General features: G+C 42.2%; 1 protein-coding gene across 5 annotated transcripts in view; it reads right to left on the bottom strand.

Moving 5' to 3' along the window:
* The window catches only part of CDK17 (cyclin dependent kinase 17), a 410,092-nt gene that overhangs the window by 310,071 nt on the left and 81,983 nt on the right, over positions 1-18,038 (bottom strand). For 2 of the 5 annotated variants that reach the window (XM_069229534.1, XM_069229531.1), the window contains exon 2: positions 4,020-4,085. The exons of the other annotated variants lie outside the window; for them this stretch is intronic. The gene's annotated coding sequence lies outside the window, so the exon portion shown is untranslated. The remainder of the gene's footprint in view (positions 1-4,019; positions 4,086-18,038) is intronic. 5 annotated transcript variants of the gene reach the window in all.

The following is an 18,038-nucleotide window of genomic DNA, read 5'->3' as shown; positions in this document are numbered from 1 at the left end:
GTTTCCAGTAGCTTCTAGGTCTGCAAAGGGTGGTGGTCTTAGGAGTGCGTGAGTATGTAAAAGAGCATCTGGCGGGGCGTAGAACTCTCTCCGCTAAAGCAGAAATGAAGGTGTCCATCACCTGTATACTTTAGGGGTCAAGCGGATGAGTTATTATAACAGAAAAGGGCAAGAGCAGCATAGAGGGAGAGGGGAAAGGGCTTCTATGTAAATAACGCCAAAAAAGGCCCAGGATGAACCCAGTCCCTACAGTTGGACATTCCACCCATAAAAGCTGCTTGCTGCACACAGGCACTGACCAGCCTTATCAGGAGATCTGCGCTCCGCATCCTCAGGAAAAAGCAGGCCTTAGTATCAGGTGGCTCACTGATATATAAACCCTGGACCTTGGCCCTTTCATGGATCACCTGGAGGGATACAAGTGCCACGAGAGGGGCAGACTCACCAACCTGTACATACTCTTTAATGCACAATAAGGATTCTGACTATATGGATATTGCTCGGTTTAGGCATTTCTGCATGCTTAGCTTATCTCAGTGCTCAGAAACAGACATACAGTGGAAATCTGGCACAATATAAAACACCAAAACAAGTCATTGAAGGGGGAGGCAAAGAGTGATCAGTAATAGAAAATGGTGGAATGAAGAAAGATAAGAGAGAGCGAGAGACATGGGCCCAAAGAAGAGCCGGACATGTAGAGATTTAACATGGTGAGAAGGGCGAGGCGTGTTGAGAGTCTAGGCGTGTGGGGGAGAAGCGCTGAGACCGGACAGAAATGGGTCACACACTGATGTGCTGCGTTCAGCAGAATTGGGCATCCAGAGAGAGATGCAGGATGAGATATTGACGATAGGGCCTACAGGAAGAGATAACACAGAGAGATTGAGGCAGAGACACAGTAACTCCTTTATCAAATACCACAATCATTTCAAGTGCACATTCATTGCAAGTACACAGCCCCTCTTGCAAAACTGCACACAAAAAGCATGTACTTATAAAAGCCACGCCCGAACGCTGCATTCTTCAGGTACCAGATTTTTTAAATATGTGTACTGATTCTGTTATTAACAGTTCACAGTACAGTGCTTTGTTTAAGCTACAACATAATATTCAGAGTGCCTTATCCGTTTCTTCGCCTCGTTTCCAACTTTTTTTTATCGGCGACTCAAGTCATTAATGCAGTTTACTCTGCAAAGAGGACGGTAGTGTGCTCGTGATAACAGATTATTAACGCTTACCAATGAACGTACCAGGCGTAGGCAGCTATGCACTGCAACTTCTCAGCACAGAGCGTTGCTGTCTCCGACGTACTATTACAGCAGGCAGTAAGAGTGAGCGAGCTAAGCAGGTGATAAGCGTACAGCATCCATTTTAGGACATCCTCATTCCTCACTCCTCATCCCTACTTCTCATCCCTGCTTCTCATCCATCATCCCTACTTCTCATCCATCATCCATCATCCCTGCTTCTCATCCATCATCCCTGCTTCTCTTCCATCACCCCTACTTCTCATCCATCGTCCCTGCTTCTCATCCATCATACATCATCCATGCTTCTCATCCATCATCCCTACTTCTCATCCATCATCCCTGCTTCTCTTCCATCATCCCTACTTCTTATCCATCATCCCTGCTTCTCTTCCATCATCCCTGCTTCTCATTCCTACTTCTCATCCATCATTCCTACTTCTCGTGCCTCAGCCATCATCCCTACTCCTCATCCATCATCCCTACTCCTCATTCCTCATCCCTCAGTCATACCAACACATTTTCAGTTTTGTGAAACACACCTTCACACTGATTGGTTGGTAACAGCCAATCAGAGTTAAGAGAGAGAGCTGCATTCTATTTCACTGAAAAACATCCTTCTCATTGCATGTGGTGGGTGAAGACAGAGGAGAGGAAATGCAACTCTGTTTGTTTCCAGTGAATTCAAGGCTGTACAACATTTTATTTAACTAAGTGTTTTCTGTTAACACAGGCCTCTGCAGAAAGCTCTGCTGATTTGGGAAATACAAGGAGCCCCAGCTTGGGCCATAAATCAGCTAATGGTTATAGAGGTCATCTACAGTTCAGCCAAAAACCTCTCTGGTTTCAGTTTCATATCTATCAATGTGAAGGTGTGTTTCATAAAACTGAAAATTTGCTGGTATGACTGAGGGATGAGGAATGAGAAGTAGGGGTGATGGATGAGAAGCAGGGATGATGGAAGAGAAGCAGGGATGATGGAAGAGAAGCAGGGATGATGGATGACGGATGAGAAGTAAGGATGATGGATGAGAAGCAGGGATGAGAAGTAGGCATGATGGATGAGAATTGGGGATGAGACACAGGGATGAGAAGTAGGGATGATGGAAGAGAAGTAGGGATGATGGATGAGAAGTAGGGATGGTGTATGATGGATGAGAAGTAGGGATGATGGATGAGAAGCAGGGATGATGTTTGATGGATGAGAAGTAGAGATGATGGATGAGAAGTAGGGATGAGAAGTAAGGATGATTGATGAGAAGTAAGGATGATTGATGAGAAGTAGGGATGATTAATGAGAAGTAGGGATGATGGATGAGAAGTAGGGATGATGTATGATGGATGAGAAGTAGGGATGATGGATGAGAAGTAGGGGTGATAGATGAGAAGCAGGGATAAGAAGTAGAGATGATGGATGAGAAGCAGAGATGAGACGCAGGGATGAGAAGTAAGGATGATGGAAGAGAAGTAGGGATGATGGATGAGAAGTAGGGATGATGGATGAGAAGTAGGGATGATGTATGATGGATGAGAAGTAGGGATGATGGATGAGAAGCAGGGATGATGTTTGACGGATGAGAAGTAGAGATGATGGATGAGAAGTAGGGATGAGAAGTAAGGATGATTGATGAGAAGTAAGGATGATGGATGAGAAGTAGGGATGATGAATGAGAAGTAGGGATGATGTATGATGGATGAGAAGTAGGGATGATGGATGAGAAGTAGGGATGATGTATGAGAAGTAGGGATGATGGATGAGAAGTAGGGATGATGTATGATGGATGAGAAGTAGGGGTGATGGATGAGAAGCAGGGATGAGAAGTAGGGATGATGGATGAGAAGTAGGGGTGATGGATGAGAAGCAGGGATGAGAAGTAGGGATGATGGATGAGAAGCAGGGATGAGAAGTAAGGATGATGGAAGAGAAATAGGGATGATGGATGAAAAGTAGGGATGATGTATGATGGATTAGAAGTAGGGATGATGGATGAGAAGCAGGAATGAGAAGTAGAGATGATGGATGAGAAGCAGGGATGAGATGCAGGGATGAGAAGTAAGGATGATGGAAGAGAAGTAGGGATGATGGATGAGAAGTAGGGATGATGGAAGAGAAGTAGGGATGATGGATGATGGATGAGAAGTAGGGATGATGGATGAGAAGTAGGGATGATGTATGATGGATGAGAAGTAGGGATGATGGATGAGAAGCAGGGATGAGAAGCAGGAATGAGAAGTATGGATGAGGAGTGAGGAATGAGGATGACCTAAAATGGATGCCGTATAAGCGAATCCCTTCTCAGCTAAGGGTGGGATGGCGGACGCCCCCGACAGAGGCAGCACAAGTGCGCTGGCGGGCTCTGGTGTCAACTCATAGGGCATATGGCTGGCTGTAGCGTGCCAGGAATCGCCCCTGCACGAGTGCACCTTGGGTAAAATGGTACTGTCACGATATACAGTTTATATTCGGTCGGCATCGTGCCCCCTACCCGCGATAACGTTCGTGGACAGAGCCCCCGGGCTTCCTCCCAGCCCCGCTTTCCCCTCCACCCCGTGTCAGCGCGCCTCTCCTCCTCCAAGCATCAGAATAGGCTGCACGAACTGCCAACCCCGGATAAAACAGCTAATTACCCAGCAGTTATTATTCTCCAGTGTGCAGCCGTCGCCAGGGATTCCTATAATCACAATGAAATGTCAAAACGCGACGACAAACTATTTCTACAAAAAATAAACACACACTGACAAAACCAACAGGCCTGGGTGTAATGTACTCACGTTTGCATATTCATTAAAGCCAGGCCTAATAAGCTTGTTACGTAGGTCACGTATACAGTGGGCTTACTGGAAAAGAAAACAAAAGGAAGAAGGCAAGGAAGTTTAAATTTTGCTATTATGTTTTCACAGGTTTATGTTTTAAAGCTTAATTTATCACACGCTCAAAAATGACTTAATTTCATGAGTTACAGTGTAAAACAAGCATTAGCAAACCACCAGGTATGAGGTTTGAATTGAGTGTGTTTTGATTTCTCAATGCTTACTTGTTCACAGGGGACAGACAGTGAGGACAAAATCATCTGAAACATGCAAGCTACAAAAAAGGCTGCTTTTCTTCTGCAGCTTCTATTTTTAGGCTTTGCCTGCAACAGCACATCTGCTCACGCTTGCGAAAAATACTGTATACAGTGAGGGGCGTGACGCCCGCCCATTGTTTAACATTTGCTGGCTTCATTGTCACTCCTATTTGCTGCCTTCTAATTAGCCAGTGTGTGCTGTGTCACTTCCTCTTCTTTCAGCTGGAGCATGGATCGAATATTGATTTGTTTAGCTTGATTGCTGTCCTTCTCCTGATCCTTCTGTGATTGAGGTACTGCTTTAATTTTTTATTCTTTCCTGCTGTCCTTTTTGAACCTTTTGCCATTTGTAGCTATGTTTTCTCCTTTGAGCCCTTTTCTCCTGGATGTTTATTGTGACCACAGGCATTATTTGCTTTTATTATTATGATAATAGATACTATCTACTTCCAAATATATTTTCACTAAGACACAGACATGTGCGCAATTGCTTTCTTTAGGAGATATACGTTTTTTCAGTGTTATATTTTTTTCTTTTTCACGCATGGGGAGATTAACTCAGAATCACAGGGGTGTTGTGCTGAAACCAAACAAGCACTGGCAAAGCCAATGGGTCCCATATATGAGACTAATTGGCTCTGCCATTGCCTTTGCTTATGCTGTATAGAATGGGCTTTGTCGACTTAAGCAATGATTTGTAGCTATGCTGCATAGCTGCATTGCTAAAAATAATAACCAAAAAAAAACAATGATGCATCCAGGGCTAATACACTTGAAAAAACAGATTAGCCCTGTCTGTATTAATAGTGCTCTCTTAAATTAGTTTTACCCACACTGCAAACCATCCAAGCTGCTGTACCAAATGGCTATAAAACAATGCCAAAGCCAATAGCTCCCGTATTGGCTTTGTCAATGCTTGTTCAGAAACCTTTGCCAGTACACAATCTCCAGTCCTACCAGACAACTCACAGACTGCAAAATAGTTGCTTACTCATTCGAAAGGTGGCAGAAGGACACAGCATAATAACCAACAGAAAAACAGTGACCCCAAAATACTTTAGTGTGCTGATCCATGATGTGCTTGATAATGTCAAAAACCAACAGCTAAAGGTTCAAAGGTAAAAGAAGCCAATGGCTTAATGAGAGTGAACAAAAGCTCATCAAAGTAGGACTAGAATACAATACATTTACCAGGAATGGTACAAGTGCTACAACCGCCAAACTGAAACATGGATTGTGTTCAGAATTTGTTGGTGATTCTTATATTTCTAAGATGTAAAAACGCATCTCATGCAATGCAACGGAATCTCTGCTTACAAGATGGAATGATACCAATTACCCAATAGCACAAGTTGATAGCTAATCACACCTCCAGAGCCCACTGTATGTATATTTTCTAAAAGAGTAACAGCAGCATTTCTGGCAGGTCACTGCTCTGGCAAGCCAGTCCTGCCAGTACACTCCCACACCTTCCCATGAATATGCCTCTGTTATGCACTGACCACACCTGAGGATCAATCTTTTAAGAACGAAGACTACAGAAATTCAGTTTTAAGCAAATCATATGAGGCTTGGGTGCATGAGATTAAATACAGTAGCATACTAAGAAGCCCCGATAGCACAATCATTTTTATGTATATTGTTCTTTTGCTGGCAGTGGTTAATTTGTGGAGATGGTCGGCACCATCTATCATCTCTGGGGGGTGGGTCTTATTTTTCATCATCACTATTTGATCCAGAGAAAAGAAGGGAAAGGCAGTTATGAGAGAAAGGAGGAGAAAGATGAGAAATCAGGGACAAAAAAGGGCTGAAAAAGCAAGAAACAGTGTTATAATGAGAAAAGAAGCATGGCATGGAAAAATGATTTTTAAGTGGAGTCAAGGCCCCTGCAATTAAGTTTTATTTAAACAAATTAAGCAGTGGCTGACGACTATACATCTCAAAAGGTGAAGAAAATGCAAACACAATTCATCTGCTACTTCGCCTCAACTCAAATAGCAAGGTTACAGCCTCATAGCACATGCAAATATTTACATAACATGGCCTTCTCATTCCCAAACTAAATCCTGTAATCGCCAGTCGCTATGGTGGCTGCCTCTATGTCACATCCTGTTGTCCAAACTTCCAAAAATATGACCTCACTTAAGTCTTATGTTCAGTTGAGATGTGCTGTTTAGTAATTTCAGAAGATCAGCTTTTCTACATTTTCACGGAAGGTGGTTTTCTGCAGTTTTTCACAAATTCACACCAGTAGGCCAGTGAGGTTTCAAATGTCCGCAAATTTTGTATTCGTCAGTAATTGGCCACTGTTTTGGTGCAAGTCATTTAATGGTGGTGGTACTGCAGAAATATAAAAATGGTTTGTGGGAGAAGCAGAACATCATGAACCATCGACAGTTTCCGGGTCCTCTGGTGTGATGTGGCTGCTGCAATTAGGCTTGAGAGTTGTTTTTTAATTGTATGTCTCAGTTAAATTATAAAACTATTTGGAACGTTCCATGTTCAGAAGCACCATGAGGAACATTTGCTTGATTTCCCTATCAAGGATAGGTTGAGAGGCGCCAGATAATTGAGTTTTTTTCTGATCGGAATCTGCTGCTGCACTACTGTTAATGAGAGGTCGGCACGTATTTAAGAAACAAATCCAAAGTAAGCCGCTTCTATCAGCAAAACTGGCACGTACATAACTTGTAGATATTAAAGTCTGCAAAAAAACTCCCTTGGAATCTTCTCTCTTTGCTTCTCAAGTGGGCAGCTGTCAGTCCAACTCCCATGCCCTTTCTGCCTATCCTACGGCCTAACTTCTTCCAAAGGCTTCAAAGTTGTTCCCAGCACAGAATGTTTCATTTACGCACCATGTTGTCTCGTCTTGCAACCACTGCCACTCTACTGTGAAGTGAAGATCTATAAACTGCGCAAGACCAAGCCCTTGTTTGCGTGTTCACTTTCCATAAACATCCTGGCCAGTTTTTACAAGTTGATTTAATAGAAGGATCTCACTGACCATGACATTGAACCAATCTGCGTTTTCAGTAAATTGACTAACTAAATAAGGGGTAACAGACTAAGTAAACCAGCTTCAAATACTAGAGATTAGCACAGATAACACCCTCCTAAAGCTTTATTTTGATGGTCCATTACATATAGAATTCCACTGAATTAGGCCTAGGAAAGGGTAAATGTTGTAAAACTTGCGTTTGGTTTGGGCACAGAAGAATGTTGCATATAATATTCACTATATTTGTGCGTTTTTGCCAAAACAAAAGCTATATGTGGATTGGCCAGCGTTTACATACACAGTAGGCTGGTCAAATATGCTTTGCTACAAATTGTCACCAGCGTTTGCTACTTATCATGACCTTTCACCAAAGACTTTAACTTTAGTTGTTCCTTTCATTATTTATTGGGAAAGAGTTTGATGAAAAGTGTGCCAGAACGGGTCCTTAAATGCTTGCCTAGACTTAAATGAAGTAACTGTCACAGACTCTGAGGTTATGTAGCATCCGCACATGGTAACTTTGGCAAAATGCTTGCTGAGTCTTGCAACAAGCAAAATACATAAAAACACATACAGGCAATAAGGGTGCAAGGATTTTAATGCTTCCAGCAAATAGGCATTTTGCATTCGATGTGCTCTCAATTCTGTACGAAAGGGCCATTTTTCTGACCTTATCTTATGATTTGGTGGCAGAAAAGGTATCTGTCTTGCCATGACTTACACTACACTGTGGACGCTCAAATCAATGCTAATGATCATTTGCTCATCCCTAATTGAAAACAATGTTTTTTGGGTGATGGTGTGCAAGGAACTGCATGGTATTCAAGATGCGGGTAAAGGAGGACAAACGAAAATGTGTTACTTTCCGCATCATCTTCATCCCCATGAACACTCTAAATATGTTATATCTACCTCCTGCACATAAAAGATTGGATTTTTAAACCCCTCCTCGTAATGCGTAAAGTTTAAACCAGACGTGCCCAACATAGGTCAAGCAGTACCAGATCAATGGCAGACTTTCAGCAAACACACATGATAAACCTATATAAAATACATATAAACAGAAATGACTTACAAAATCAGTAAGTGAACATCTAACATGGACAGAACTACACTCAACCCCCATCGCCCATGTAATGCTCCTTTTACCAGGTGACCTCTATACTAATACTAATAATGGGTTTCCTTTTTCAACCATAGCCTCCAGAACTGGAAACAGTAGTCCAGATGAGGCTTTACTAATGACTAGATTCATCACTTCATTTGATTTGACTTGTATGGCACTTGCGACATTCATGCAGATATATAATATATTATTGTATTCCATACTTTAAAGGCCAAGAGTCAGCCACTCTTAGCTGTTGGCTTCTTTTGCTCACAACCTTCAGCAAAAACGTCAGTCACAAATACTCTCTGCCTTTCCTGCTATTTTTCTATTGGCCGTGTCCTGCCTCCACTGTAATGCATGAGGGGCTATAGTACAGTTAGTGACTAGCCCAGTAGCACTGAAGAGCGAACACTGAAAAACAAAAAAAAACCAAAAATGAATAATGGATGCTACCGAAAACAATGGCTGCTTTGTTTTCAATAGCATCCAATTTTCACATTATTTTTGTCTGCGCTTGATGCCCAGAATACAAAAAAGCTTTGGCAAAACCGGAAAAAACTCATATAACTGTCAAACTGTTTGGATTTGCTAATGCTTGTTTTCTCCCTGCAAGTGATGTCTCCCCAAGAATTTTAGCATTTCACGTGCTTTCTCCGTGATCATCCCACACCAGTTGTAAATGCTTGAACTGAACGTCAAATCAGTATCACAAAGGAATAAACTAAAGTTAGAAGCAAATAGAAGTTTCATAATCCAATGAAATTAGGACAAAAAAGTGAACACATTTTCCCAATTGACAGATGGGTGGTGCCATTAGCTTACTCGTTGTTTAAGACGACTGCAAGCCTCTCATATGGCTTAAATGAATTATTCTACTATTAGCATCACTTAATCTACAGATGTAGTTCCCAATTTGCTAATTTTTAAAGGACACCATCTTTCTTGTCAGGGTCTATCATTTGACAACTGAGTGCATAACAAGAGTTACAATCTTAGTCTGCTTCCAATGAACCAATTGGGCTGATATCAATGATCTTGAAAAGGAAATCCAATGACTGGGAAAACGGGCTTGGTGCACAAAGGAAAGCATACATTTGTGTCTGCAGGTCTACCACCCCAACATTTTCCAGAATACCCCTGGAAAGCTACACCACTAGCAACATTCCAGGCATGTTTCAGGATATGCTTTCTAAATTCTTTACCTGGCTGTGTGTCAGTATTTCCACTGGTGTAACTGTACACGATGCACAACTACACCAGCTACAATGCTACGACCTCTGTGCAAGGAGCACCAGATTTTTCTTTTTTATTCTTACAGAAAAATACCCTCAATCATGAGGAGAAACCCTTCCTCTCCACCTCCATTATGCTTGCATAATTCCATTATGGGTAGGTGTCACAAAATGTTCTGCAAATACACACAGTCCCATGAATTTTTTGCCAGTCACAAACTTTTAAGGCAAATCATGAATCTCTACCCCTTGTTTAGGGGTTCCTCTTGTGTGATATTACATACATTTGGAGTCATTCTGCCTATTATAAAAATTATTTCTACCTCCAAGCTCACCTTTTCCCATCATCTGTGCAAGTAAAAGAAACAAACTTGAGTGTAAAAACTGCTTGTGAATTAAGCCCAGTGTGTCCCAACAATATTGAACTTAGTAGTCACCCCATCTACAAATAAACCACTGGAATAAATTATTAACTAAAAGAACAATGGCATTACCAGTTACTGAAATGCTGGCTAAACAGCTCAAATCTTAATGCACATAATATAGTTCTAGCCTTGTTCTAAACAAGTGACTATTATTTAAATTATAAATTGAGTTTCCACAAGGTATGAAGCCACATGCCGGTCAATGGATACACTGCTAAATTGCTAAACATTCATCAGAAATCCTTTTCATATTAGCGCATGCCTGCTTTCTTACTGCACATTAGAGAATAAACAGGACTAAAAATAGTTTCCATTATTCTTTAACAGTGAAACCTAAAAATGTCAACTGCTGCCATGACAATGAAAGTCTAATCTCAAAATCCCTTCTACTGCTTTCCACTGCTGCAGCTTTTCACCATTAAAGGGAAACTCCTGCCTCTCTTTCTTTGAAAATATGAAGTTCCACACTGAGCACCCGCGTAGCAGAGGGATTTATTAATCTTTTAGGCCTTACTGAGGTCTGCAATTAACCTTCACAAATCCAAGGACACAGGCGCTCTGCGCACCGGCATGCTATTCACTTCCGGGATGATCCAGGACGTCACGCAAGCCAGACATCAACTAACTCTCATGGCCTCACATCTGATCGTGTGAGGAAAAGGTGAGGCCTTTCTTGGAGGGGGCACAATACACCATACACACGTGTCATGAAAGGAAAATTGCATCATCTCAAGGTTTTCAAGGTTAAGTTCAAATATAAAGGAGGGGGCTCAGGGTGATTGGGTTTAAAAATATGACTGAAGTTTCCTGTGACCAATTTAGCCAGATTGATTTTTTTTTTAAAGCTATTAGGCAACTGTGTTCCTTGGCTAAAAAAAAAGTGGAATCTTTGGAAGGAAAGGTGAATGCCCTTATAGCAACTGGGAAAACATCAGCCCCCCCCCACTTCCAATGGGAGATAATCTCCTGTTTGAAATCTGTGAGCCTACGTGCCCTCTAGTTCCAACTATCTCCCCAGTTCAGAGAGGAGGATTAAATCATGGGCAGCAACCTTTTGAGTGAACTTTAATCCCTGTACCCCAAGAGCATAGGGAAAAACTATCTTATCAACAGAAGGTGGGTGACCATGTGGCCCGTAAGGACTCTATACAGGACCCGTCCCCGTACTTCCAAATTCCCAAGCCCCCCGTCCGTAAATTTCCCCCAGCATGTGCTCCATATATTATCATTTTGGAAAATGTACCTAGATTGGATGCCTCGCACTCTGAGTGCCATTCTTCATTACTACATAAAGCCATGTATTGGGTCCGGAAGTACTCGGTTGGAGTTCAGACCACTCTGGAGAAATTTCAACTGTGAGAAGGGTACCATGGATAGACCCAACTAGTAAAGCTTCTCCAGGGGATTGTATTATTATAAATTTTAGGAACCCACAATTAGTTGCCACTCCGCACCATTGCTTCTCAACATTAACATTAAATCTGGGATCTATTAGGGTAAAACAGTTGTGACATTTTATCTCCTCTCAGGCCCAGCAGTTTTGTTTTAGTAAACCTGGCAAGCAGAAACCCTGTTCCCCTTATCAGCCCAGGCACCTTAGTTGTTCACTCCCTTTATTTAATAGCTTCGAGCCTTTGAACTCCTTGGAGCAATTGGACTGACCATCAATCAATGGAAATGCTTCTGGCGGAGCTCTGGAGGTAGATACGTTTTCTGTAATAAATCCACACTCCTAGATTAATTAACACCTCTCCCGTTGTAACCTCTAGGATTATCTCTTGGAATGTGGCAGGATTAAAGAATAAAGAAGATAATCCAGATTGGTTGAGGTTTGTAGCCCAATATTCATATATGTGTTGTCAGGAAACCTGGCTTATAGATTTCTCTTATATTAATGGCTTTACCATCTATTTTGCCCCTGAAACTAAATTACCCTTGGGAAGGGCCAAGGGAGGTTTGGCTACATTTATATCTGTATCTGCAAGAGGAGTAGTTGCACGTGTTAATGATATAACAACACACTATCTGGTACTCCTCCTCAAACTAACTGACCCACACAGTGTCTTGTTGATTAACTATTATAACAACATCTTTGATTTGTCGGACACTAGTGTGATTGATAGTTTGGAGACTAGGGTGCATAGTGCGTTGAATAGAAGAAAGAAGGACATAATGATTATTTGGGCTGGTGACTTTAATGCGCATCTATGTGATCTGGAATTATTAGAATGTTGGATTTTCTGACGAATATGACCGCCTTGTGCAGCATTTTAAACATTCCCCTTATGGGAATGTGCTTAATCGTATGATGGCCGCCACTCATAGGGAAGATTAGGGTGATTGCGACTTGTATGAGTGATCATAACCCTTTACTTTAGAAATTAGGTTAGGCGGGGATAAGGGCCCCGGCGGGGAGGTACAGCAGCCAGGGCTGAGATTTAATGGGCAGAAAGGCTTGACAACCAAGTGGGGAAGATTGATAAACATAGTTTTTATAGAGATCTGATGAGGAATAAGAAAGAAGAAATCATGATTACTCTGGGGGGACAAACACCTGCACACAAAATCAGTGAGGCATTTTCTGCCCTAATAAGTTATATGGCTGATAAATTACAGCGCCCAAGTATTAATAGAGATAGAACTGGTTCAATCATGCATGCACATCTACCCTCAAGGACCTAAAAAAGACTACTAGCTCTATCCCACGCAACCAGTCTGCCATTAAAGAGGCAAGAAGGATTTATAAGGCCACTCTTGCTGCCAGGAAGTAAGAAATGAGGGAGAATACCTGGGACAAGTTAATTGAGGCTAGTAACAGCAAAGACATGAAGGCTTTTTGGCAAGTGGTTAATTCCACCCCATTGGTGGCTAAAGATAACACTGTTATAGAGACTGTTATCCTACCGCAAGTTTGGATGGAGCACTTTTCTAAAACCTTCAAAACAGAGATCAATATCACCCAGGTAGATTTGATCTGTCCCATTACCGGGAGGAATGCTCCCCCACAGCCTTTTATAATTCACTTGAAGTATCCAAGGTATTACAGGCTATCCAAAACAGTCCCTCTGACAAAGCTCCCGGTACGGATAAAATTCCAGCTGATATATATAAAGCTCTGCCCGAATTTTCAGGCCCTCTTCTTACTAACGTTTTGAGGGCTGCTATGATGGGCCCCTTGGTAGATACCTGGAACGAGGCGATAATTGTGCCCGTTTTTAAGAAGGGGGATCAAGCTGATCCGCAGTGTTATCGCCCAATCGCCCTCTTACATAGTTCTGTTACGATCTTAGGATGAGTAGTACTGAGCAAGCTGGAAAACTGGGTGGAGGAGACCAACTGCTTATCGAAGGTTCAGTTTGGGTTTCGACCAGGACTGGGACCAATTGAACAGACTCTTAATCTGACTTTGATAGTACAAAACTACACTAAGGCAAAAAAGGCTGTATTCACTTAGCCTTTATGGACCTATCCTGTGCCTTTGACACAGTTGATAGACCTAAACTGTGGACTGTCATCTCAGATATGGGGGTGGACAGAGATTTGATTTCCTTACTTAATAGACTACACGCTTGTACTTCTGCACGGGTTCGCTTTAGCCAGGAGGGTGACCTTAATGAAGGATTTCCATCTTTGAAGGGGGTTAGACAGGGATGTGTGTTGGCCCCTTTTCTTTTTCTCCTCTATGTAAACGGTCTTGAAGATTGTTTTTGTAAGATGGGGAAGGGTCTACCTCTTAATTAGTCCCAGCCAATCCCAGTACCAATTTATGCGGACGATGCTGTCCTTATATTAAGGACAGCAAATGGCCTGCAATCCGTACTGGACGCTTTTAACACTTTTATGGGAAACCTTGGCCTTAAAATTAACAGAACAAAATCCTTTGTGATGAAGAGTGGCCCAAAGTTATCAAAAAGTAAAACATTTGTTCTGGAAGGCGTGGAAATACTCAAAGCTCCTAACTTCACCTACTTGGGGGTTCCAATTGATGTTGATTTTAACTGGAAATTTTTAATTGTTGTTTGTATTTTGCAGTTTCAAAGAGCTATGATTGTAGTTTTTAGGTTTTCAAAGAAATTGGGACATATACCAGTAAAGGAAATGCTGACTGTTTTTAAAAGTAAATGTCTTTCAATTGCTTCGTTCGGAGCTGGGGTGTAGGGTTATACGGATTGTCCGAGCCTACAGGTAGTGGAAAATAAGTTTCTGAGAAGGCTGTTAGCAGTCCCTCAATATGCTCCAGCTGTCTTTTGCCACGATCAAGTAGGCTTGAGGGGTATAGCCGACCACATAAGATTGCAACCTTTATTGCTTTGTTTAAGAGTCTGGCTAAATCCCGAAACTCATCTGTGTAAGTCAGTGATTATGGATTGTCTGTCATTGACTCGATCAATGGACATTCCCTGGCTCAGATATGTCAATCTTATGTTCCCTCGTCTTGGGGTGGGATTATTTCCCACCCAAGGCACATGGTTCAAGAAACTTTTGCCATGCTGCTGTGATGGTAGATCGCACCAAAGCACTTTTCACTTTATTCTCTTGTGCAATTTCTATATTGTACCTAGGAGAAGGTTTTTACGTTCAGTTCTTCTTCCCACTGGTATTAGGCGTAGTCATCTTACCTTTTCTTAGTTACAGGACCTAGGAAGAAAGGGGACAATAGAGGCGGTGCTAAATTTTATAAATGCTGCTATTTGAATTTGTAATTGTTATTAATTGCTTTTAGTTTGTTTTTATATTGATATTGTTATTTATTCTCTATTTTGATTATGGTGTATGTAATTGATTGTGTCTTTTATGGCTCTTTTGAACCGAATAAAGTATTTTGATGATGCTGAAGACTGAAGTCCCAGCTGCTATCACCTGGTTACAACATGTAACCAACCCTGAATATAGTTGAATAAATGACTGCGTTAGAAGAGTTACCATTGCATAAAATGAAAATTTAACACCACGCAGTTATACAGCAGATTTCTCTAAATTATTTTTGTAATTTTCCCAATGCACCAGTATGCAAGTTAAAACAAATATTAGTCGTTAGATAAAGCAATTTGTACTACGTAGAAATACATAGATTTCGCATTCCAAACTACCTTTCCTCCCAGCCTACTGCTCTATTGAACTCAGGGGCCATATGTACGAACACATTTTCCCATAGACACAGAATGGGTAAGTTCCTTTCGTACATCTGGCCCTCAGTTTCCTAAATGTCCATCATGTATAACAGAATACAAAAAAATGCAAAGGAATCGCAAAAATATAAGTGTTATTTTCTTAAAAATACAAATTCAATTAAATAGGTGCACAAAAATGCCAACATAAACCACAGCCAAGCTAAAAGTGAAATATCGTGACCACCATTAAGTACGTATTTGCTGACATTTACAATTTATGATATGTCCCTCTAATATGGAAATAATAATACATTATCCAAGGCTATAAGCTACATACCTCTTAAGAATGAAGCCCCTAATACACGGATTTAATCCTATAATAACGATACAGACACAAGCTAATGGCATGCATGTTTTCTTAAGAAAAAACACTTTTCAAGAATCACAGACACATTATTGGCTAAACGTGAAACTGCCCTACTTTAGTGCTCCAAGGCTCCCCCACAACAGGGGTATGGCTTAGAAGTCTCATTTTTTGTGACACGACCAGCGAGGTCCAACAGCCCCCTACTTCGCACCCGAGAGACATCTGCAGCCACTCCGTGTTTATATGATTACACTTGAGGGTTTGGAGCCGCGGGGCACACAAGGCCGCTGCCATCCTTCAGCTAGCGCTTCACCCTCACCTGTGTTCAGCGCATCAACACACGCTTCCTCCCCGACCTCATGGGACTGACTGACTACAGACGCCCTCTGTCGTGCCGTAAACGGCCAACTGATGTTCATTGCTGTCTCACGTGTTTGTATACATCCTCGAGTGTTATTGCTTCAGTCATGTCACAATTAATGATTCATGTGGATAATGTCACTGCTATGGTAATGTGCTTACTTGTATTATGTTCACAAAAAACAATATAAAGAATAAATTAAAAAAAAGAATCACAGACACATTTTGACCTATTTAGGATTTATTGGGAAGGTGCAGCTGACATACTTTTTAAGTAATACTGGTTAAGGAAGCGGTTACCAAACACGCCCCGTAATCTGTCTGGTAAAAAGATGCAATGCACAGCTGAAAAATGCATTCCTAAGAAAAGCTGAAGAGCATGCAGACCCCCCTATGGCCGTTCCTGGAGCGATTCCACCTTAAAGCGGAAAGGATAGTAGTGTTCCTATAGCGAGCGGAGTAAACAGGTGTACAAATAGTCGCAGTATCACCCTTAAGTCGTTAGGTCAGGAGTAGGACTTTGTACTCCACTTACACCACTGCTTTGGTGCAGAGCCCTTAGTGGTACACGGTTAAGAACTAGAGAGACGGTGGCCTCGTGGAACGAAGGGCGTGCAGTGCGAAGCTGCTACACGGACAGCGCCTTCTTTGTTGACTATGGTCTATAAGACTCATCATGAATTCTGTAGTATAGGGTATTAGGAGTTCCAATTACTGTTTTTTTCAGTAGCTCTGTATAGCCTGAGCATTGGCTTAAGGATGTCGTCACTTAAATTAGAACTCTAAGAAAGGTGAAGAATAAGAAGACACCAAGCCGACTTCATAACCTTACTCTCATTAGTTGGATTCATCCTTTGTATTTACAGTAGGTACGTTTACAGCTGCTTGAGTGGTTATATGAATTCCCTGGAGAGATGCTGCATTGAATATCTAATGAAGGTTCGATGGTGAAAGGAGGCTCCTAGCATATGGCCATCCACAGCCAGTCCTTTGGGGCTGAGAGGCCGCGACCCCTCGCCCTTTGCCCCTCAAAAGGAGTGTCTGTCAGACTAAGCAAAGGGCAGCCTGACAGACATAATTAATTTTCAGGCAGGCAGGCAGGACCTAGACATGCACTCTTTATGCAGGCTCCTGGCAGCCTGAGCTGAACTGTGCTGGGCTGAGGAGGTCACAGCTCCTGTGGGGGTGACCTCCTCAGCCCAGCAAAGGTCCTCAAGGCCATCCCCCTCAGTGACAACGGTGAGCATCCCTATTTGCCTATGACCTAGGTGCTTCAGCTTAAAGCCTTGCAGCACCCACAGCCAAGTGTCAATCACTGACACATCATCACAGAGTGTGTGGGGGGGTGGGGGGTCAACAATCTCACTACCCCATCCCACTCTGTGACAAGGTTAGGACTGCTGCCTTGAGGGAAGGGATCTCCAAGGCTGAGCTGCAGGTAAGTGTTTGTGCTCTTTTCAAATGAATGTTTGGTGCATGTATGTTTAAATATTTGGTAATGAGTGTTGTGAATGGATGTGTGTGCGCGCGTGTGTGAATATGAATGAGTGTGAGTATATGTGTGGGTGTGTCTCACTTCTGCCCCCCCTCCTAAAATTACTGACCGCCACTGCATACAGCATACACATTTTCTTAGGTAGTAGGCAATAGTGTCTATCTATAAACAGAAGAGAAAAGAATGGGCCACTAGAATATCAATACAGTATGAAAAACAAAGATATGCATTCTTAAAAACAAAATGAATATCCTGGTGGAATTACTCCCTTCCATTATGCACACATGATCTGTCCTATACAGCAACGACCAGGTGTGCCACACTCTCGGGAAATGTAACAAAGGTGTGCTGTGCACATCTACCTCAGCGAAGCAGCCAAGGGAAGCAAGGCAGGTGGGTCCCGGACACTCCTGCCACCACTGGGGAGGGTAAGACATGGGCGCAGATACCGACAAGGAGGTACAGTTTTTTGTGAAAACCATGCTCTTATCGGAATAGAATTTCCTACAGCTGTTCCTCGTTTTTACAGGCGAGCACAAAGCGCTCCGTCCGGTGTTGTAATCTCTCTTCGGCATCAAACCACGCCCATGTCACGTCAGTGTCTTTCATTGGTTCGTCGGCTTGCCT

This window comes from Pleurodeles waltl, chromosome 4_1 (genome assembly GCF_031143425.1).
Source record: "Pleurodeles waltl isolate 20211129_DDA chromosome 4_1, aPleWal1.hap1.20221129, whole genome shotgun sequence".
Lineage (NCBI taxonomy): Eukaryota > Metazoa > Chordata > Amphibia > Caudata > Salamandridae > Pleurodeles > Pleurodeles waltl.
Note: the sequence above shows the minus strand (reverse complement) of the source record. Positions and strands in the feature narration are given on the sequence as shown.